The 23,236-nt window shown below is 35.3% G+C and overlaps 1 long non-coding RNA gene across 3 annotated transcripts; it reads right to left on the reverse strand.

Moving 5' to 3' along the window:
- Nucleotides 1-11,743: 11,743 nt before the first annotated feature.
- On the reverse strand, nt 11,744-16,370 carry LOC112186954. 3 transcript variants are annotated; one of them, XR_005804601.1, is made up of 8 exons: nt 15,927-16,356; nt 15,458-15,735; nt 15,144-15,269; nt 14,852-15,001; nt 14,340-14,406; nt 12,709-12,772; nt 12,477-12,542; nt 11,744-11,998 (listed from the first exon to the last, which is right to left on the reverse strand). It is a non-coding gene; the product is annotated as an uncharacterized LOC112186954 (long non-coding RNA). The 3 variants fall into 3 exon arrangements; XR_002930941.2 differs by having other exon boundaries at nt 12,353-12,542; nt 15,458-16,370; XR_002930942.2 differs by having other exon boundaries at nt 15,458-16,365.
- Nucleotides 16,371-23,236: the final 6,866 nt, after the last annotated feature.

Genomic DNA, 23,236 nt, shown 5'->3' on the forward strand with positions numbered 1-23,236 from the left:
TTTGCAACAAGGACCTTCCTTTCTTTGATCATGCACGACACTCCATGGCATAACAATGAAGAGCCACCACAGAATAAATTAATGTTGTGTTTTTCCTTCGGTGATGAGCCGAATCTGAGTTCAAATTAATACTTTGATAGGCAACATCTCTCAGCAAGAATGATTGAGGGCTTTACTAAATGATACCAATATATGGAAGCTTGTTAATACACACCTTCTCTATATCTTGTTAAAATTATTCAAAGATCAATCAAGATATATTTCCAAAGGTTTTGCATATTTAGAAGGGAAAATAACCCCAACAGTGTCCCACATTTCGGCCATTCTAAACTTTCGTGCCTCAAATTTAAAAAATATCAGATTGGTATCTAAAATTCTTACCCCGACCCAATTTTGTATCTGGAGCTGTTAGCTCCGTTACGATGCGTGCCATGTGGCATATAATGAGGGGTATTTTCGTCTCTTCATGTCTTAACCCTTTTTTTTTTTCTAAGCATTTTTACTATTTTTTTTCTTTTTCCTACTGTTCTTCTCTTCCTTCAATCTGGACCCAGTGCTCAGATGAATCACCTCATGAAATCCATGAATCATGGTGAGATCCGCGTTCCAAGTAATGAGTGGCGCCAATGTGGTGGCTTCTCAGATCGAAGAATAATTGTATTTTCTAATCATTTATTATTATATTTTTCTTCTCTTCATTCGCTGCTCAATCTACTCTCTCCTCTCTCTCTCTCTCTCTCTCTCTCTCTCTATTCTGTTCTTTTTCTGATGGAACTGCCAGTGTTCTTGGGTTAATCAAACCTGTTGTTTTGGGTGCGAGAGATTTGAAGCCTTTGGTGGGTATAGCCTAGTTGAGCACTTAGTTTCAGAAATTTAAGATTATTAAAGCACCTCATTCTCAAGCACAATGCCAAAGGTTTGGTTAATGGCTACTACTAGTTATCAAACATACATGAGATGGCAAATGAGGCAACCTTCTCTTTAGATTCAATGGCCCTAACTTGTATCCTCCGTAATTTCACTTTGAAATTGCAGATTCAACAAGGATGAGACTAGTGCGGAGTAGTGTGAGAAAGACCAAGTCTTTCAAAAAGCAAAAACTGGGTCTTGATAAGAAGAAGAAGAGGGCTCAAATTCAACTTGAGATGTTCTCATGGATGAGTTGATGCGTAATGATCTGGATTTAATCTTTTTTGCTGATGAGTTATTGGTTGATGATGAGGAGTTTGTCTTTTTTGATATGGAATTGATGTTCTCAAAGGATGAGTTATTGCTTGATACGACACCGTTTGAGAATGATGGTCCGATTCTAGTGGCAGAGGAGATCGATGATCATGGTCTTTGGTGATGAGTCCTTGAATAATGATACAAATAGTGAATATACCTTGATCTGAGAGAAGAAATAGTGGATATACCTTATGAGGATATGAATCATACTTGTTTGAGACATGCTGAGCTCCACCCCATCACCATTGTTACAACCAAGTCGTACTTATTTATATGTGAATTATATATATGAATTAACTCTCGAATATTTAAATATTGATTCTTAGTTTAGTGCTACTCTTTGTGTCTTGAAGGTATGAGATTTTTTAGACAAAATGTTGAAGGGCAATAGAGTCATTGTATGTTGTAACGTTTTTGTTTTCTGTTTCTTTAAATTTTCATTGAGTTTGAGTCTTTGTTTTTAGTTTCTTTGTTTTGATTTTGCTATGGGACTAGCAAAAGCTAAGTGTGGGGCATTTGATAGGAGCATATTAATGCGACGTTTTAATAGTTAACTCCCCATATTTTGCTTAGTTATTTCCTTTACTTAATCATTTTTAATTTAGTTTATATTTTCTAGGTACATCAGAGAAAATGACAAGGAAATGCGCTTAAAGACATATGAGAAGGATGTGGGACGTTGGAAATGCAAGGCACAAGGGACGCAGAAATGAGCAAAAATTAAGAAATGGAATATTCCTGGTCCAGCCAAAAATTCCTGGTTCGACTAGGAATACCAGTCAAAGTAGAAATTCTGGGTCAAATAGGAAACATGTTTGGAGAAATGAAGAAAAATGTCGAAAAATGCAGAGTCCTAGTTGGACTAGAAAACCTACTCCTATCAGGAAAATGAATCCTAATGACACAAGGAGTCCCAGTTAAACTAGGAAAGAAAAAGAATTTTCCGAAAGGTTCAAGAACATTTCATGTGAAGTTTGACTAGGAGTCCTGAAGACAGAAGGATTTCTAATGAGGCTAGGAAACCTGAGAGCACTAAGAGTAAAGAAACATGAAAGGCTAAATCAAGAAATCTGCCTCTGCAAGTCAGTCAACTTTGACAGAGCATTAAGAGCAGCTCAGGACGAGCTAGATGATGTTCTTTATGTTTTTGGAAAGCCTCAAATATCTAGTTTCTAGAGCTTTTTATGGCTTATCAATATAATTTTTCTAAAAGAAGTTATGGCTGATTTAGTACAGGAAGGTCAAGCTGCGGGTGAAACTAACTTTTGACAGGAATTTCTGTTTTGAGGCCAAATCACATCGGGAAGCCCATAGACAAATTTATGCTTCATATTTCAAATAATATTGCACATGTGATGTCCTAGAGACTTATATAAGGGTTTGACGCCATCCTTGAAGAGTTTTAAGAGATTACAACATGCAGAAAGGATGGAATCATGTCTAGATATGTTGCTTGTTGCTCACACCCCTATTTGGCAGAATTTTAGGAGTTTAAATAAGAAAATATCTCTATAAATTTGGCAATATTATCTTCTTTAAAGACTCATGGTACAAATCTACTTAATTTTAGAAGATCCTCATTGGTTGGACCACGCAGAAAAGCTTACATGGATTTATCTGATTGGTTGGAGCTGTGTGGATCAATCAGATAATTCCTAGAAATCAAAAGAAGAATCCAAAAGACTTTCAGACTAAGGCTTGCCGTACCCTATAAATATACACCATTCTAATGTCAAGTCTCATCAATTCTTTCATTCTTTTCACACACAATAAATCAGTTTCATTCTCTAGTCTTCTAGTTATGCGTCTTCAAGCAAAGAGGAGAAGAAGAAGAAGCCGTGAGTAACCCTAGTTGCCATCCTTCCACCTTTTGCCGTAGCTCTTGAGGAGCCTTGCTTTCAAGATCTTCAAGCTTCAACGTCTACAAGTTCATCATTCATCCTTCGCGGTGAGATATTCCTTGTAAACTTTTAGTTTTTCTTTGGTTTGATTCGTTGGGTTATGGATTCTAGTTAACATATAACGTTAAGGGAAAAGTTTAAAACCCGTCTCTATGCTTGAATAAAACTTACGATTTCTTTATAGTTGGTTTTTATGTTGCTTATGTGAAATTGCTTAATTGATTTTAGATTACAGAAAAATTATATATGTGTGTGTGTGTGTGTGTGTGTGTGTGTTTTGGTGGCCAACTTAGGAGCTAGATTTAGGTTAACCACTTGATAATTTTGTGAACCTATTTCATAAGTAGTAAAAGCTTTAGACAAAGGTCGAAATCAATTAAGGAGGATTGTAAATAGATAATCTTTCTTATACTAGGTTGTGCACTTTGGTTGACATCCTTCCTTTGTTCTTCATGCATTGAATGTATTCTTGATTAGCTAGCTCTCTAGACTATAATTGCATGTTCAATAAGATTAATTTAGGTGCTTTCACTTAGATTAATTATTCAAGGAAAGTAAAATATGGGAAATCATTTGCTTACTAACGTTTCATATGGTCAACTTCTTTCTCATGACATAGATAATCAACTATAGGAATTGATTGCATGATTGATTTCAAATTAAGATATGCTAGCGTTCTAGATCTTAATTGCTAAGTGAAAAACCTTTAGTTCCTTAGGTATATCAATAAAGAGATTTACATGCTTGATTAGTGTTCTAACTTGTGTATTCTTCTTAAATCAATAAAACTTTCTATGTGCTTATTGCGTTAAGTGTGCATTGCATGTTTAATAGGGTTAACTATGGTGCATTCATCTAGTTAATTTAATTAAAGGAAGTAATAAGGACTTTGTATGCATTCATCTCTACTCTTGATTGATTTCTTGCTATGGCATATTTGATTCGTGATTGATGACTTGATGCCTCGTTAACGTGTTAGTGAGTAGTTAATTTCATCTCTACGTCTTCCATCCATCTTTATCTATTTGATTCATGATTTGATTTGGTCACTTGTATAATATTTATTAGTTAAATTAGAACACAAACTCTTTAAACTCCCCCTATTTTCTAGTAAATTTTTTAGATACCATGTTTATATACGTTAATTTAACTAATGTCTTTTGCAGGAGTTTACAACCCCCAATCCACAGCTTAGAACGATACCCTACTTACTCTTACTACATTGATGGGGTTTTTGATTGTGCACTGATTAAGAAAACTTAGAAGGGTAAGAGGATAGAGATTTCATTTCGTAAAAAAAAAAAAAAAAAAAGAGGGTAGAGATTTATGGTGTGAAGAATTGAAAGGCTAATTACACAGAGGCTCAAAATGACAATCTAATGATATTCAATCTTTTGGAACATATTCATTTGCCCATGGTGGATTCCCCATTACCTAGATTATTTCCAAGATGTAAAATTGAGACAAAGAGTTTTGAAAGATATGGAGCAAGTTCTAGAGATACAAAGCAAATGAGATATTTACTCATGAAGAAATTAGTGCTTAGAACAATACATGCACTTCAATTAAGCTCAAGTTCCACAAGTCTTACCATGCTACTCTGGCTTCAATATATTGATATGAAAAATATAGGTATAAATGAGATCAAACACTTGATCCATAATGATTTATTTTGAAAACATAAAGCTCATAAGACCCAAACATTCTTTCTAGCCCATTTTCAAGTTCAATCTCATTATTGGTATTGGAAGGCACTAACTAAACACAATAAACAACTAAAAACACAAGAATGATCCAAACTAGCAAATTTTTAAATTTTAGGCACTATAAAGGTTTTGGACCAAAATATAACTTAAAATATAAAACGAAGGTTTCCTTCCCTTACGCTTAAATCTAACATTATCCTCAATGTTAAAATGATGCTCTTAAAAGTTTCTCAATGAAACATTCAAGCATGGATGAGTAAAACTACACAACTGAACATAAATACTAAAACAAAACAAGTAAGCACAAAGTACAAAAGCACAAAACAAAAATAAATTAACACAATTACAAAAACAAAATGAGTAAACACAAAACACAAACTAAATGCAACAGTTAGAAAAGCTCCCGCTTGAAGACCATATTACTCTTCATAAGTCACCAACAATCAAGGCATCAAAGCCTTGCAGTCCAAGCTCATAACTTTGGTGTTGCATCAAAAATGACATCCTTCTTCTTCATCTTCTTCTCTTATTCAAAGACTTTTTATTCATGCTTGGCCTCCAAGTAGGGCTTTATTTTTTAGGACTTCTAGCTGTTCAGGTTACCACCACTTGTTAGAGAGGATAATTCTTGTGCAAGACCACCGTTTTATTTAGAGTCAAAGGACTTCTTGATTTGTTATAGAGGCAAGAACAAAAGCAATCCATGATCTCTCCAATTTTTGACCAAAGGTGTGGCTAACTTTCTTCTGATCTTCCTCTTCTTTGTAATGGATCTTTCAAGTATCCTTCTTAACTTCTTCTTCAAAGTTGATGCGGACTTGATGCTTGGAAAAGGAGTAGGTGGTAGAGATATGTGAGATCTAGTGAGGTGGAAGGTTGTGAACAAGTGTACCACTTTCTTTCCAATCATTCACTTCATCACAGAAGTATTGAGTTTTATATGGTGGATTGAGAGGTAAAAATACCTTGATCTCAATACTCTCACTGTGAACATGAGTGTTCAATATTCTATCTTGCTCCTTGGGAAGTTCTTGAGGGGGCTCCTTTGATGGTGGAGGAAGGAAAATCCTTGATTCTTCAACACTTCTTCATGACAATGCATGGAAGAATTTTCTTCACCTTGAATAGTTTTGAACTCATTGGTGGAGGGATCATGGTGCATGGCTTCAATTGTTGCATCTTTGTCCTCAAAGTGTTCTTCATCTTCTTCAAGATTATCTTTGACAACAAGCCCCCTTGCTTCACAAAAATGCACAAAACCATCAATGCTGGACTTCATTTCTTCTTTGCTCATTTGACATGTAACGTCCCGTATCTCAATTTACCCGTCTACTAGTCATTTGGACTGTAAACGACAACTACTTTCACTTTTTACGTTGTTTCGATACTTTTAGTGGCCCTAAAAGTTGACTTTTTGTTTGGAATAAAATTTGAGAGAATGTTCTTCATGAAAGTTGTATAGGAAGCTAAACCGAGTGCGTGCATATGTGGTACGTAAAAATCTGAGTTCGTATGCGAAAGTTATAAGCGAAAAGGTAAAGTTACTGTTCATGATAATTTGTCTATAAATAGCCGAGTTACTGTGGTAAGTTTTCATTTTCGGAAACTTACCGAGCTCTCTCTCCTCTCTCCCCGATTCTCTCTTCCTCTCCGACCTCTTCACCATCTTCCGGCCATAACTCCTTCATCCGGCGACGGATTTTGACGTATAAGATATCGTTGGAAAGCTCTCTTCCTTCTCTTCATTTCTGGGTTGTTTTGATAGCTTAATTTGAACTGTAGAAGGTGTAGCAATGAGAAGAAGAGGATGGTCACTGTAGCAGATTGAGGTCAATGCCGGTTTCTCCCGATTCTGGCCACTACAGACGACAAACCTTAGTCCTTTGGAAGCGCCTTGGGACGTAGATGATGCTCCTTGCACCTTTTACAACGATTTGACACGAGAAGGAAGAATTGAAGGTTTGAAATTTTGGGTCACTATTCACTAATCGTGTTCAACCTTCTCCTTAACTGTTGAGGTACTTCTACTCAGTTTTTGACTTTGTCTCAATTGAGAAAGTTGTTGGGTCTGTTGAGTAGGTGCTTCTACCAAAGTTTGGTGGCCATCGGAGCTGGTGGCGGTGGCTGCGGCTGCGGCTGCAGCGTGTAGGGCAGTGTTTTGATTGTAGTTTTTAGCCCATTAAATCCTATAAATGTTGTAGAGCTTTGTATGTGAAGTTTGGTGAATTTTGGAGGAGTTTGGAATTGTTTGTGATTTTCCAAAGTTTGGAGTTTTGTGATTGAATTGTGGGAAATCCGGCCGTCGGATTTCCCTCGTTTTCATTGTGGAATATGTAAATCGAAGAATTGGTGTTATGGGTGTGATTTGGGTTGAATCTGAGAAGTAATGGAGATAAGGATTTTCAGGTTTCGTTGAGGTTCGTAATTATTTATTCGAATTGTCGTTTATGGAAGTGTACTTGTGTACAGGACGATATATAGAGCTACCGCTTGACGAAGGAACTCGTTTGCGTGGTCGCCAACCAGTACTGTGAGTGGACGTTTGATTTTGAATATTGATGCATGCATTTATTTCTCTAAAGTAATGCTTTATTTAATTAACATCTTTTATATTTTGAGCATATGATGATTTGCTATCGGCAGTGATTTTGATTTTCGGATTATGAAGTGATTTCGGATTTGATTGGGTTATGAGATTTATGAAATATTATAAAGTGATTTCGAGAATGAATTGTTTCCAGATTTAAATATTGTATTTTTATTCGTTGATTTGATAATTTTGAAGGATTTTCGAAAATGGAATTTTTGTTGAGGAAACGATTGATCTAATTATTCGTTTAGCGTGTTGATTTATGTGACTTTTTACGAAAATTTCTGGGTACAGTTGGGAATCGTACCCGTGTTTTTTTTTGTTTTTTTTTATTTTTTTTATTTGAGGGACTTATGGGGAAGCCTTGTAGATTTACTGGATTTGAATAGTTTTTACCCACCATACCTGGGTCATCATTTAGTTCTCCTCCTCACGTAGGTGTAGTCGAGCCTTATTAGTACTCCTCCCCGCTTACTATGTGTTAGCGGGTGAGTTGAGCAGAGCATGGGACACTCCGACCCGAGCATGGGAGGCTCCCTTCTTTAGTATGGTGATACTTCTTCCCCATATCTTATCGTTGCTTGACTAGTAGGACTGGTCTTATCTTCTTGAGAAACAAGATTTCGGTTTTACGATATATTTTTCGAATGTTGTGACTAGCGAGGCTAGTCAGTTTATCGTTTTGAAATTCTTGGATTTAAAGCTAAATGTGTTTTCTTATTGTTGCATGCATCAGATTTTTAAGAGAATAAATGTGGGAAAGTATGAAATCCTTTTTCTTTTAAATTGTTTATTTTTGTTCACTCACGCTAACGTTTTTCGTCTATTTTCCCCTGAGCCTTTCGGTTTCTAATGCCCAGTTTGCAGGCGTTATTAGTTGAGGTCGGGCGTACATGGTTCGAGGCTTAGTTGACGAATAGCTTCAGCACTTCTTCGTTTGGCTCTGTTCTATTGTGGGTTAATGTTTTGGGTAGTCCACTTTAGGGGTGACTCGGCCAATTCTCGGTAGAGTTATCTCTGAGGTGGACCCTGTAAGGCCACCTCGGATTTCAGTGTGAAATCCGGGGCGGGTCCTGTCATGACGGCTTCCATAACCAAGTGGTTGATCTTGTATATCTACATTATCATCTCAAACTTGAACAAGGAACTCTTGCTCATGATGCTCAATATACAATTCTTCATTTGAGATTGACTTCACTTGATCAAGGAAAACTTGTGGCTCTTGCAAGGTGGTACATGATTGCTCTAATGCATAATGAAGTTTGAGTTGATCAATCCCTTCCTCCATTCTTACATTGGAAGCTTTCATCTTGGCAATGATTTTTTGAAGTAGAGATCTTAGAGACTCATCTTTTTCTTCTTCTTGAGGATTTTCTTGGGATGCCATAGTTTCTTGATGCATGCTCAATTCGTACTCATACTCTTGCATGAATTTCGGGTACTCAAATATCAAAACACACTCAAGAGGTGAGTGTTGTGGAGATCCACACAAGGCACAAATATGGTTGAAAAATATGTGACTTTGGGTGTAAGGCTCCAATTGTTGATAAAGTTCACCATGACAGCTTTGTGCTCAAAATCCCTTGGATCATTTCATCCTTAGTTTCATTCATCCATGGTTCAAAAAAATTATATATGTACCTATAGCTTCCCAAAGGACTAGTAACTATAAATAAAAATAAAAAGAAAAAAACTTTAAAAACAGCACATTACAAAAGAAAAGTGAAACTTCTAGCTTCTCCAAAGGCAAACAGAGCTAGGAATCGGATTTTACTCTAATCCCAGGAAAAAGCGCCTAAAACCCTAAACCGTATATCCCCGACAATGGCGGCAAAAAAAATTTCAGGCCAAATAGCCACCCTTAAGTATAAGGAGTACAAATAATACTAAGGGATTTAAGAAAGGTTGTCGAACCCACGAGGATTGGATTCTTTTCACTAGCTATGGTGTGAATTTAAGGAGAGCTAGAATATGCAAATGTACAATCACAAACCTAGAATCACAATGAAATCTAAGCTTGTGGTGAGTATGTGCAATATAGAGTAGTGATTTTATTTTGGTTTTTGAAGATAGTTTTGAATTGTAAACAACTAGATGCTCAAATGTAAACTAAATTACTCTAAACTAAACTAGTGATCTAATGGATGAACGTTAAGATTTAGATTGTCTACCACTAACATCCCTTGCAAGTATTGATAAATTTCAATATAAATGATGCTAAAATAATTAACCAATTTCTCTTCTTCCATCCCTCTTGGGTATGACAAGAGACATGCTTCTTTTGTGATATCAAGTAACCCCTCTTCGGTGTAGTACTTAACTAGTGAAAGGATCAATCCATACAAGATTGGCTAAGGCTTTCAACCCTAGATCTAGCAAAGTAACTACTCACTCATTATCATACAAATTAGCATCAAATCTATAAAATACATCATGGTAAATTAAAGAGTGAAGAAGAGAATGAACTAGTTGAAACTTGACTAATCAATGGCTAGATCCTTCTTTGTTTTCATCCTTAAATGCTTCTAGAATCCTCCTTGATAGATGGATGGATGATAAATTTCTTGTTGATGATGAATGAAAGGGTGATAAAGATATGATGCTTCTTTGGCTAACTTTAAGTTGTAGTGATGGAGTAGTGGTGGTGGTGGAGATGGAGTTTGTGGTGGTGGAAGATGGTAGTTGTGGTGGTGGTGATGGAGGTTATGGAGTATGGATATTATGCAAAAGAGAGCAGCTATAACATTGTAAGAAGCATGGAGGAAGAATGTTTGTGTCACGCCCTGACTCAGATTAATATTATAATCTCGAGTTAAGGTGTGAATCACATCTTGATTATAGAACTAAACTTTCTATAACCAAAATGTGACAAAAAAAATAAATTAATCGTAAACTAACAACTAGATAATAAGATTTCAAAATTCCAATAGAAACATATATTACATAATTTCTATCATACGTAGTACACTACTACTCATTCGTTATTTCAAATAAACATAAAGAAAACACAAGTTTCCCAAACCATTTGACATTATATACATATCTGAACTTCTTGCTCTAGTATCTTGATTCCACACCTGCAAAATCTGTTAAGGGGTGAGTTCAACCAGCTGCTCAATGGGGACATAAAATCACCTCATGGATGATTGACCAAAGATAACATAATCATGTATTTCAATTATAATATGCATATAAAACAATGATGCAATCCAACTCCATTTATATACCAGTTAATTCATATATCAGAATAAGCAAGTCTACACGTCTCATACCATGTACTTTACAGTTGTGCAACTGTGACTTGAATATACAAACATATAAATTAACCCCCTAACTCAATCAGATCCCTCAAACTCTTTTGCTAGTCATCTTGTCCGAAACATTGATCTCCAAGCCCAAGTCACCCAAATATATCGACAATTATACCGCCGATATTATAAACCTAATTGTGCACACGAGCATGCTTGAGCTTGATCCTTACAATGTTCAGACCTAACTACACAAAAGATAATTCCCACAATCACCAAATAACCATAGTTTTCCCCCAACTCCTTTACAGTTGATGAATAACCACCTCCATGAAACATGCATAGTTACATTGATTAACATACATTCAGTACATGTAATTCAAATATTATCAAAGAAATCATTCAAAATAATATTAACCAGAATAACATATACACGAAGCACATAAAATCAATATCCAATCATAAAAAGTTTTCCCGAGATCCCCCTTCCTTATTTCTGACAATCGTGCACTACAAAAAAAAATTGCAATCGCCACGGCACCCTGCCGTAGCTAAAAACTGTTTTGCCGTCGCAAAAAAGCATTTGTGACGGCTCTGCTACGGCAAAGCTTCTGACGCCGTTGGTGGCGTCGCCAATATCTTTAGCCAAGGCAAAATGCCATCGCAGACCACTTTTGCGACGGCAGATAGCTTTGCGACACTTACTCTGCGATGGTTTCATGCTACCCCTAATGTCGTCGCTATTACAAAATATACTACGGCAAATTTCCGTCGCAGCATAATTAATATTAAGATAATTATACTACTTCTCGCCAACATTTGTTTCCTACCAAATTTGTTTCCCGCCAATTTTTTTTGCTGCCAAATTAATTTGCTTCCCGCCAATTTTTCAATAGCAAATTTTGCTACGGTCTCGTTGCCATAGCTTCGGTGTGGTGTTATATAGAAATATATTCTTGGCTACGGCAATTCACCGATGCTTGTAGCCAACCTGTTTTTTTTTTTTTTTAACAAAACTTGTATTGTTGCAATATCCAAAAATGGGATAAAAATATTAATACACAACACATATTGTTCATTAACTCATCTATTTCATTGCAATGTAATTAAGTTGTTGCACTATCAGTATAGGTAATTAGAAGAAGTACAAATTAAGTTATGCCCAAAACCAAGTACCTAATGAAGACAACCAAGAGTAACACTTAACAAAAATATGCAATAACATATTGAAACTCAATCTATTGCTCTATCACTGCTTGAATCTGGATTCCCTTCTTCTCCTACAGACTCCCTCCGAATTTCATGGTCACTAGTTGCATCCGGAACCTAAGACATCAAAAAAAAAAAAAATTTGATATATCATGTATGGCTTTGCATATCACCCTTTTTCAATGTTACACCATAACCCAATTCCAATAATTAATATCGCAGGTTGCACCATGAGCATGAATTATTAAGAATACTAACAGTAAATAAGCATTCCACCATAAGCATTCAGCAAAGCCACATCATTTTTCCAAAACAAAGAAGAAAAGAAGACAGCAACTAATTAAATGAAAAACCAAACTCTGAACACCCCCAATCACTTGCACACAACATGTGGCACCTAAAGAAAAAAGGTCACAGAATTATATGTAAACAAATGATGGGATCTGAGCAGCTTCAATGTAAAAATTCTACCTCTCTCTTCTCTGCCTCTTGTTTCCCTCCATCTCTCTCTTCTTCTTCTTCTCCGAGAAGTTCAAAAGATAACTAAAAGTTATATCAATCATGAAGGAGAGAAATATCAAAGATAAGAACTCACTTAGTCACTGCTGGCCATTGTACTTGTACCCAAACTCATTGTCTCTGCATCAATCTGGCAACTTATCTAACAAACCAAATTAAACCAAAGATACAGGTCAGAGAAGACTCACTTGGTTTGAACCCCTTTATATAAATTCCAAATCTTCCAGACCTGAAAATTAAAAAAAAATACTAAATCTTCAATTCAAGGACTCAAACTTTAATTGGAAATCTGCATAAGCATGCCTTACCTTTGTATTTCTCAAAGTCTTCCTCTTTCTGTTTCGATCATGATAATTGCATCTGAATGGACCCCTGCAAATGCAGAAGAACAAAATCATAAAATTAATCCATCATTTTCTCCCATTTATAGCAAATCAGCTGCATATTAAACCAAAGTACCAAACAGTATAAAGTAAAAACTCAACCAAAATGTCTTTACAGTTCATTTGCTCTACTTATGTTCCACTAGCAATGGTACCCGCGCTTTGCCGCGGGATTTGTTGTTTCAATTTTCCAAATTTACAAAACCTCAAGCAAATCAAATATTCTATATGAATTATGAACAAATAGCAAAACAAAGCAAGTAGTATCACAATCACCTTCCACAATCCATTTGATCAAACTTGCATAACAGTTCAAGTTGAAAACAAAACCTCAAGCCTTTATCCGCGATTAGCCAAATTTAGATAATCTCAACCAAATCAAACACTACACTCAATATAGACAAATACTGAACTCCCACAACTCAATTCCTGAAGACCCATTTGATCAAATATTAAACCATGAATAAAATCACATCAAAAATTAACTAATTTCAACAGTTAGTTGACAGACAAATACTATAGTTTCACTGTTATAATGCTACTCCTCTACACACGATAAAGCACAGAGAATGTCATAGTCGGTTTGAGACCGTCCCTCAAACTGATTCATGACTAACAAAGCAAGAATGAACATTCTCTGGGCCCAGATTCTCCTGTATTAGATTTATGCGAAAGTATGAAACAAAATCACATTCCCGGCCATTTTTATTAGGAAAACCTGAATTCCAGAATGGGATGTAGTAGCAAACCATCACAATTACATAGAATCCAATAAACACGTAAAGATTAAATTACACGTAAACCTGAAGAACAATAATATAGCATCTGATTGTAATGCTTACTACAGTCCGCCACTTGGTTGGACTTGCAGATTATTGATTAAAGGGAAATGAGAGGCTAATTGTCTATGAACATTCATCCCCAGGAATTCCGAGCAAGCTTTGTTCAACTGGAAACAGGAAGGTATGAAGCCGCTTGAATCTACTAAAACACTGACCATTTCCTTGATCTTACATGAAGGGTTGAATACCTACCATGTTTAGCCAACCAAAGTCTGCAACTTCACTGAAAATTTTGAGATCGGTACAATTAATTTTTTCGACTACAACTGCGTAGGTATTAAACCTACCAAAACCAAAAGGAATGCTCGATCTTCTATTTTCAAGTGGCTCATACCTTACTATTTTAGCATCCGAAATCCCAGTGGTTGTCATGTTAGTATATCATTCTTCGGAATAGTCACCATTTGTGTGCACATTGGTAAAGGTTTTGGTTTGTGACTTTTTGTCATCTATTTGCTTTCTTTCTAGTTTTTATTTAATGAAAGAAGCAGAAAGAAGAACATGAAGAAGAGCAGAAGAAAAACAAATTTGAAAGCTTTAGCATGCAAAACCCAGTGGTTGGCATGTTCTTAGAATATCATTCTATGGTGTTCAGATGCAAAAAACAGACATATAAAACTTGTGTTTGAGACAAACTCTCCAACCTGGGCAAATAACAAAAGTCACCATTTGTGTGCAGATTGATAAAGGTTTTGGATAATGGGTTATGCATACCTCTATTTTTCTCTGCAAACAATATGTTAAGTATCCAGCCCGCTAACAATTTTGTTTAGTAACCTTCCTGTAATTACAGTTCGCAGATGGTAAAAAAGTGTTCTTTCAATCACAAATAGTTCCTCACAATTGAAGAAAACTGAAATGGGGAAAGGAGTACACCAAAACATGAAATGAAATCAAATGTGCAAGAACTACAAAAGGCACAGAAAAATTGGATAGGTCTATTGTAATAATATGCACAGAATAATAACCAAAGATAAACATCGCCAAAAATCGAAGTGTGGTAGAGAGACAGATAAGTATGAGCACAGTATCAATTTCAAAATCAAAATCCTACCCAAAACCAATTCAAACAATTCATATTGATAAAAATCCAAACTTTAACAAAAATTTCGGAAAATGTAAAACTCAGTTCCATATTTGTAGATTAAGCAAAAACCCCCCAAACCCAGTACCATACAAAAATCAAAACAATAAAAAAAATGTTCATAAAAAAAAATCAAACAAACCTTGAAGAATGGTTGGAGGGAAATTGATGATGAAGGTCAGTCGCCTTGAGATATGTTCCCAAATTACAGAGAAAGACGATAACCATATCTTCATTCCTCACCATGACCTCCAGATTCACATTAAATGATGCCAAAAACCTAAAGCACAGACTACACAACAAAACCAAATTCCACGCATGAACAACTGAATCAAATAAGAATCAATTAACAAAAGAAAAACACAACAAAAACTTCATCCTGCACAAATTAACACAACTAATATAGATTAAGGAGAAGTGTTGTATGTATATACCTTAGTCAATTTGTTTCTACAAAGCCCAATCCAATTTGAAACTCTCCTTGATGAATGAACGGTCAAAATGGTGCTAAAGAACAAAGTTTGAAGATTGGGAAATCGATAAACCGCAAATTCGAAGACCTGAAAAAAAAATTATGATTTAAACCACAAATCCACAAAAAAATAACAATCCAAAAGCTTCAGTCGATTAGAAAAAACTGGAAAAAAAAATTCGAAAGCAATTACTCTTGCTAGCCCCTGTTGTTCGCCTGCCTCAAGCCAGTCCAGTGACGAAGATTAAAAGGGAAGACCAAATGATTGATGATTACCTTTCATGGGTAGATCGATGATTGCATGGAGCTGTGATGCTGAAGATCGAATAGATGTTTCTAGACCTCCGATCTTCGCTCTTCACTTAATGAACACAACAGATTACACAGATTTAAAAGAAGAAAAAGAAAGATGAGAAGAAGGTCCTTACCATAAGATTTCTACAGAACCTACAATCAATTTCAAGGATGACAAACTCTGAACAAATCTCAGTGGTTGTCATGTTCTATTTGACTCACACCTCGCTACAAGCATGATGAGGGCCACAGAACACACCCTTACAGACACAAAAGGAGATAATTAAAAGAGCTAGAGAGCAACCCAAATGACGTAAACACTCATCCTAGGAATGACTTTAGTTCATTCCTCAACTACAAAGTGAAGTTTGTCACATTTGTAATAATCAAAATCATTCCAATTTCAACACAAAGTAGTCAAAACAAAGAGAAAAGGTAAAATGTATAGTACCCATCCGCGGCGGGTGTATACTCCAGCAATCTTCTTCTCGCAATGAACGGCCCAGCAAGACCCGTCTAATATCCCACACCCAGATTTCTCCAGATCCTCCAGCAGAAACTTCACCATCGGAGCAGATCCAAACTCAATTAAGACTGATGTTCCAGCCGAAACTTCACCGTCGGAGCAGATCGAAAATCGATTTCTCCAGATGCTCCAGTAGAAACTTCACCATCGGAGCAGATCCAAACTCGATTAAGATTGATGCTCCAGCAGAAACTTCACCATCGGAGCAGATCCAAAATCGATAGTGGGGGATCTGCATGGATTTTGGATCTACTACCTTGTTCATGATTGAGAGATCGAGAGATACAGGAAGGAGAAGGATTACGAGAGAGAGAGAGAGAGAGAGAGAGAGAGAGAGAGAGAGAGAGAGAGAGAGAGAGAGAGAGAGAGAGAGAGAGAGAGAGAGATCCAAACAGGAACATATATCAAGCTATTAACATAAAACTGACAAGTGGATGTCATGTGTCGTGTTCTCCTTAACCATTACCTAACACATGTCAAGCATCTCCTACACACGCTTGCACCATGTGCAGCTGCTGTTCTTGGTCCCCAAGTAAGCAGTTACCAATAGTGACGCGCCACATGTGCAAACTTATTTAATTTCTCTCCAAATTTCAAAAAAACATTAAAAATAGCTTAGGAATCTGAAAAATGCTGCTAACTCGTGGAGACCTTTACTTTTCACTTTCAACCTCAAAAAATAAAATTTGACTAACTTCAAAATTCAAATATTTTTCAAGAGCTTTAAAATTTGATAAAAATTTCTCAATAATAACTTTTGATTTTAAAATTATAAATTTAAAAGTCGTCACAGTTTAAGTGGTAACAAATTCCAAATTCAAGGAAAAAAAAGTACAATTTTACTCCTCCTCCTTGCTCCTCCATGAAAATAGCTGAAAAATACATGTTACCACCAAGAGTGGTGGTGGGCCACCATTTGTGGTGGTTAGCCGAAATTTAGAATTTAACATTTTGCTCCACAATTGACTGTCATTCTTCCTAGCTCCAATTCTTCACTTCAAGCCCAAAATGGATGTTTCTATCACCCTTGCAATATTCCTAGATAAATAAAAAAATAATGTAGTGACATCAAAAATAGACTAAAAAATAAGTTAAATTCAATATTTAGGGAAATGCATATATATGTAAATTATGATATAACACAAGCCAATACTGTTAGTTTGAACATTTTTCTTCTTATTATGAATTGTTTTTTTTCTTTCCCTTGTCAAGCATTCATAAACTTTTGATATAAAAATAAAGATTAATGCACTCATAAACTACAATATGAATTTTACAGTAATAATTTTGGACATATGATTTAATAAATAATTTAAAAAAAACTTGTGCTAATAAAATGATAATTCCTAAAGTAAACTTCAAAGGCCATGACTCATCAATAGATCAGTACAAAAAAAATATAACAACTAAATTTAAGTTTAAACTACAAATTTCCAACAATTCCCCTAAAGGTTTGAATGTTGCAGCAAACTTGTCTAACCCACGAACTTGTCTAGAGCACGAATTGCTCTCAGTATGATATATACAACTTGGGTCCGGATCATAGTACATCATATTCTACACAACTTTTTACACATCTTGTGAGCCATTAGATTTAAAAATGTTCAATGGTCTAGATTTGTTGTTTGAAAGATGTCAACACAACAACAAGTAATGTAGATAATGACATGGCATTATATGTTTTTAGTCAAAAATTATAATTAGATTAAACTTCCAAGAACAGTACAGTACGTAAGCTGTTTCCGTGGTCCTCCAAGAGCTAGTTGTTGACGGAGTCTGGAATCACGGGTTTGTCTAGTCTCGAGTTTTCCTCTTCTCGGGTTTGTCTAGTCCAACACAACAAAAGTCAAAGTGAAACCGGGTTTGCTGGCCTAAAACTCTCCAATGCTTAATTCAGTAAAGGCTGACAATATTGAGAGAAGAATTAGATTAGAGAACTTACCTGTTGTGGAAGGTTTTTGACCTTACATAGGCGCTGGGAGACGTTGAGTCCTGTTCATTTCATATGTGGGAGAGGCATGCTCTCCTTGGAGTGTGTCCACGCTGGGGATGGGTAAACCTGAGCGGTCACATCGCGGTGGTCCCCGTAGGCCCCCGCTGGTGAGTATTTGGCAATTAGTCTTGTTTTATTGGTAGTATTAGCATATTATATAAGAGGTATTAACATACGTGATCAAAAGAAAGAAAGGAAAAAAAAAAGCAGAAGAACAAACACTCGACGCTGAAAGAAGAACGTCTTCTCCAACTCTAGGCTCTCATCTCTATTATCTCAATTATTTAGCTTGTTGGAACTAAACAATACTTACAACAAGAATACAGGTACATACTTATCTTGTTTTTGTTGTCGACATAGTATTAAAAACAACTCAACTTAGGGTGTAGGCATAGAATTGGTTGTGAAGTTTATGGTATTCAATAAACTTGCCCTAGTAACGAAATTTGGGTCTGAGATTTCTTTAGTTGAAACTAAGGGTCCAGATGGATAACTATGGAGTTATATATTACTCTTTTTATGTCATGTTTATGATTTAAGTGTAATTGGGACTTAGATTTTCTTGTTTGTTGAACAATCTTCTTTCTTCTCTCTTCCTCTGTAATGTTATGTCGAAAGAAAGTTCTTTTCTTCCCTATTCTCTTATAACAAGCCACTTTCCAGTTCAAATTAATCTCACTTAAAGAAAAAAAATTATCATATAGTAAGTACCAGAGCCAAATTTTTCATCTTCTGATTTCTTTAATTTAGTCTTTGTCAAAAGAATAAGTTCTTTAACTTGGTCTGAGCTTTATCACATAGCATAAGAGAAAGGAGGTCTAAGCTTCAATGCCCCGAGAGAAAAATGACGAGACCAAGCTAATAAGACAATACAATTTGCAAATAGCTAGTGCTGTGCTATTTTTTTTTTGGGTGAAATTAAGTGGAAAAGTGAGCCAGCGCTAATTTGGAGATTTTTCCTTGTATGCAGGACCCATAGGAGCTGACTTGACTTGACATGCTACGTCAATGAGTTAACGTCTCAATTCACGGGCTACTGATGGAATGATCTATTGGATGAGAAATAATAATGCAGGGGTGTTTTTGATGAAATTAGAAGTTTGGAGACTGAATTGATTTCAAACCCAAACTACAGGGTAGTAACCAGTATTTAGCCCAAAAAATAAACATAAGCTTTTCATAAAGAAAATTTACAAATCAGTAAATTTCCATCAATGTTTGGTGGTGCTCACAATATTGGTTTCTATAATAGGGACTGTTATAATCATTTGAGGAACATGAGGCACAAAGAGTTGTTATATGAAGATGCACAATCAATCCTTAATTACTTTACGAAAAAGCAAGCAGAAAATCCACAATTCTTTTATGCTATCCAGCGTGATAAAGATGGTAGAGCTACTACATTTTTTTTGGGTGGATTCTAGATTAAGGATAACGTATCAGTATTTTGGTGATGTAGTGACATTTGATGTAACATATCGGACAAAAAAGTATGACATGCCATTTGCCCCATTTACTAGAGTAAACCATCACTTCCAATCCATACAATTTGGATATGCCCTTTTACAAGATGAGACAGAGGCAACATTTTTATGATTATTTGAGATGTGGTTTGAAGCTTTGGGAGGTCGACAATTTATAGTTTTTAATACTTTTATCTTAATTTGCATTTTTAGAGAATAAGAATAAGCAAGAGCCAGACAAAGTTTCGGATGAGGAAGATTCAGACAGTAACCATGAAGAATGAATTCAACTTCATATTGATTTTTTAATTTTTATCAACTAGCTACTATTTCATTGAGAAAGAATTGGTTAGTTTTGTTATTGTTCTTATCTCTTTTCTTTGTTTTATTTTTGTAAATAATATTTTATACTTATATTAATTCTTTATTTGTTTATGCAATTATAGGTGTACCCTGAATCCCATACCTGAAAAGAAACATTGTTAGTATAGAATAAGCAGGGATCGTTCAAACCGGGGATTGAAGATACTTACATGCAATATACGAAATTAGAGAGAAAATCATACACATTCACATGAAAGTAGAGAGCAAAGGATATAAAAGCAACAAAATACAACACTTATATAGACATACAATTCATAATTAGAGAGAAAAATACAAGTTAGAATGGGTTTTGGAAATCCTACTCTTACTTATATACATTTTACAAGTTATAGTCACATTACGAATCCATATATAGCAAGGATTACTAGTCATACACTAATTAGAAAACCAAATACAAGTAGGAAACAAAATCCCTAAAAACACACAACACATCCCTAAAAACCACCAAAACAATTCCTACAGAACACCAAGTTAATTTTCGGCAATAGATTAATTCCCAAACTATTATTTACGATTTCTTTACATTATTTTCATATTATATACTTAATTATTTATGTTAACGTGTATACTAGAAAACCTAAATCAATTTACACATGTACAAAAACACAAAACCGTAAACAGGGGGGGTGTGGTTTAAGATCAAAACTCGAAATTTTCAGAAATAATAAAAAGATTGAAGGAGAATTTCATAAATGGTCACTCAACTATGACTCATTCGACACTTTGGTCACTCAAGTTTCAAATATATCACTTTGGTCACTCAAGTATTACACTGTCATTCACAAAAGTCACCCAAGGGGCATTTTTTCTCACAACAAATTGACTTTTGTGAATGACAGTGTGATACTTGAGTGACCAAAGTGTCGAATAAGTCATAGTTGAGTGACCAAAGTGACTATTCTCCCAAAGATTGAAAATATTTTTATATACATAAGTGGAAAAAGAAGAATCTTTGAAAAAAAATTCATCAAGAACAATTCCTGATCAATCCATTCATGCATCCTTTAATCTTTATTAGTTACCATGGAAAACTATCAACCAAGAAACAAAGATCTAAGCACCCAATGTCCCTTTAAACTTTCTTTCTTTAATCAATTGAATTAGCAAAGCACCAAGACAATATATTTCGAAAAGTAGACATCACACAATCAAAGCAATTGCATTGAAAATCAGTTTTCAAATCATTAAGTCCAAGAAAGAGTTGATAAACATGCAAATCCAAGCACTCAAAGCAAGTCAATTCATCACATGCATAATCTGATTTTGACTCAAAGCTACTTTATTGAAGTAGGGTTTACAAAGCATAAAACCTAATTACTAGCCAATTACATGCAAGTATTCCTATGTTTCGAACCAAGAGAATAGTTAACATGCGTTCACACAAAATCAGATTATTATTATTCCATAGTTTTGGCAACTTACCAAGATCAAGAACACATAAACACATCAAACATTGAAAAGAACATCAAAATTGAATCCAAAAATCATATTGTCAACTCATAATTTCGGTTTTGCACAACAGAAATTCCAAAGCAGATTTTCTAACTACAAAAAGACTAAACAGTGAAAAATACATGGAAGAGGTGGTATGAACAACCCTTGATCACGTCCCAAAGATCCAAAGCAGCTCCAAGGTGGTGCACAAGTGACGATCACGACAAGGAAGGTGGATGGTCACAGCAAAGCTCCTTGAAGATTGTGAAAAACTTGAAAACTAGAGAGAACAAGTGAGAAACAGAAATTGTGGAGAAAAGAATGTAACCTTGGAACGTCAAATACACTAAGTATATATAGGGGGAAGTCCAAGGCTTCTCCCAATACGTTCCCAATTGGATTCTCCTAGTTTGTGTTTATTCGGGATTTCCTTCTAATTTTTTGATTGGTTGACACATACCTCGATCAATAAAATAATTCCACATCATCAAAGTGGCATCACAATCTCTAATCCGTGTCCTTCTTGCCCTTGTTGAAGAGTTGACGTCAAGAATCATGTGGAAGACTCTAGAAAATCATGGCATTGCTCAATCCTTTTCCAATCAGAAATCCATTCTTCCTTTTGATTCCAAATCCGTGTCTACTTGGTGTTTGCACTGCATATGCATTGCACATGACTCTCACGCCACTTCTTGATGCTTCTTGAATCTTCCATGACGTCTCCTAGCTTCCACAGGACTCCTAGTGCAAGTAGAACTCCATATGTAATCAGGTTTCCTAGTTGAATACAAACTTCTTTCCCGAGATGCTTCTACACTCTTCCAGAACCTTCTTGAGTAATCCTTATCCAACAGGAACTCCTTGTCACACTAGGTTTCCTTATCTTAGTAGAATTGGGTTTCCTTGTTCAAGTAGAACTCCTAGTCCAAGTCAGCTTCAGACTCTTACTCCAACTGGGATTTCTTTTCCTAGTCAAACTGGGAGAACTTCCATTTCTTCATTTCTGCGCCACTTGTGCTTTCCTTAGATATTTTTAGACTTTGAGACTCCATTTTACCTGTAAAACACTAACTAAGTTAAATTGATCAAGTTAAAGGAAATAACTTAGCAAAATATAGGGTTCAAACATTATAAATGTCACATTTTATGCTCCTATCATTTATGGTGTTGGTTGATGTGTATTGATATAGATTTGTGTGTGAGCTCTCATGGTTTTAAACCCAAGTTTAGTTTTGTATGGATTGATGAGGAATTAATAAAGTTGATATTTATTCATATGATTTGTGTACTCCTACTTTAACTTCCTCACTATAGATGTGTGGTTTAGGATTTTCCCTCCTTAATCTATGTTCGGTGTGTTGGAATTGGAATATTGAATTCGGGAATTTATATTTTATTTTAAGTTATGGCAGTAGTATGGTGGAATTTGCTCATTGCATATCTCTATTTCCATTTGGATTTCTTTAGATTTTGGTTCTCCAATCACCCAATTTTGAGTATTATTACCCTTGATTGTCATAATAGTATTCAGAATTATTGGGTAGGGTAATTGTTATCACAAGTACTCTTTTCGGCCTTATTATTTGTTGTAATGATTGCTAGAGTGTGTTACAATCGATTGTCATAACGTAAAGTATTTAGTATTAAGCACTTATGACCTTAACAAGGCATGAGATTTATGACTATTATAGGGTAGACAAAATCGAAGTATTTCTTCTTCTTTTTGTTTCTTAGGGTTTGACTACTATTTTATGACAATCAATTTAGTTTTCTGTTCGACCTCCTAATGCTAAATGGAAATCCTTGAAGCATCTTTTGATTTAATCATCATCATTCCATATGAATTTGGATTTGTGTGGAGAACTTTGAATTCCATGGTGACCCTTGATGTGATGCATCACATCCTTCTATCTATCTTTTTTATGTCATAGTTAGTTAGCTTATTTTTTGAATTATGAAAA

This window comes from Rosa chinensis, chromosome 1 (genome assembly GCF_002994745.2).
Source record: "Rosa chinensis cultivar Old Blush chromosome 1, RchiOBHm-V2, whole genome shotgun sequence".
In the NCBI taxonomy this organism is placed as follows: Eukaryota; Viridiplantae; Streptophyta; class Magnoliopsida; order Rosales; family Rosaceae; genus Rosa; species Rosa chinensis.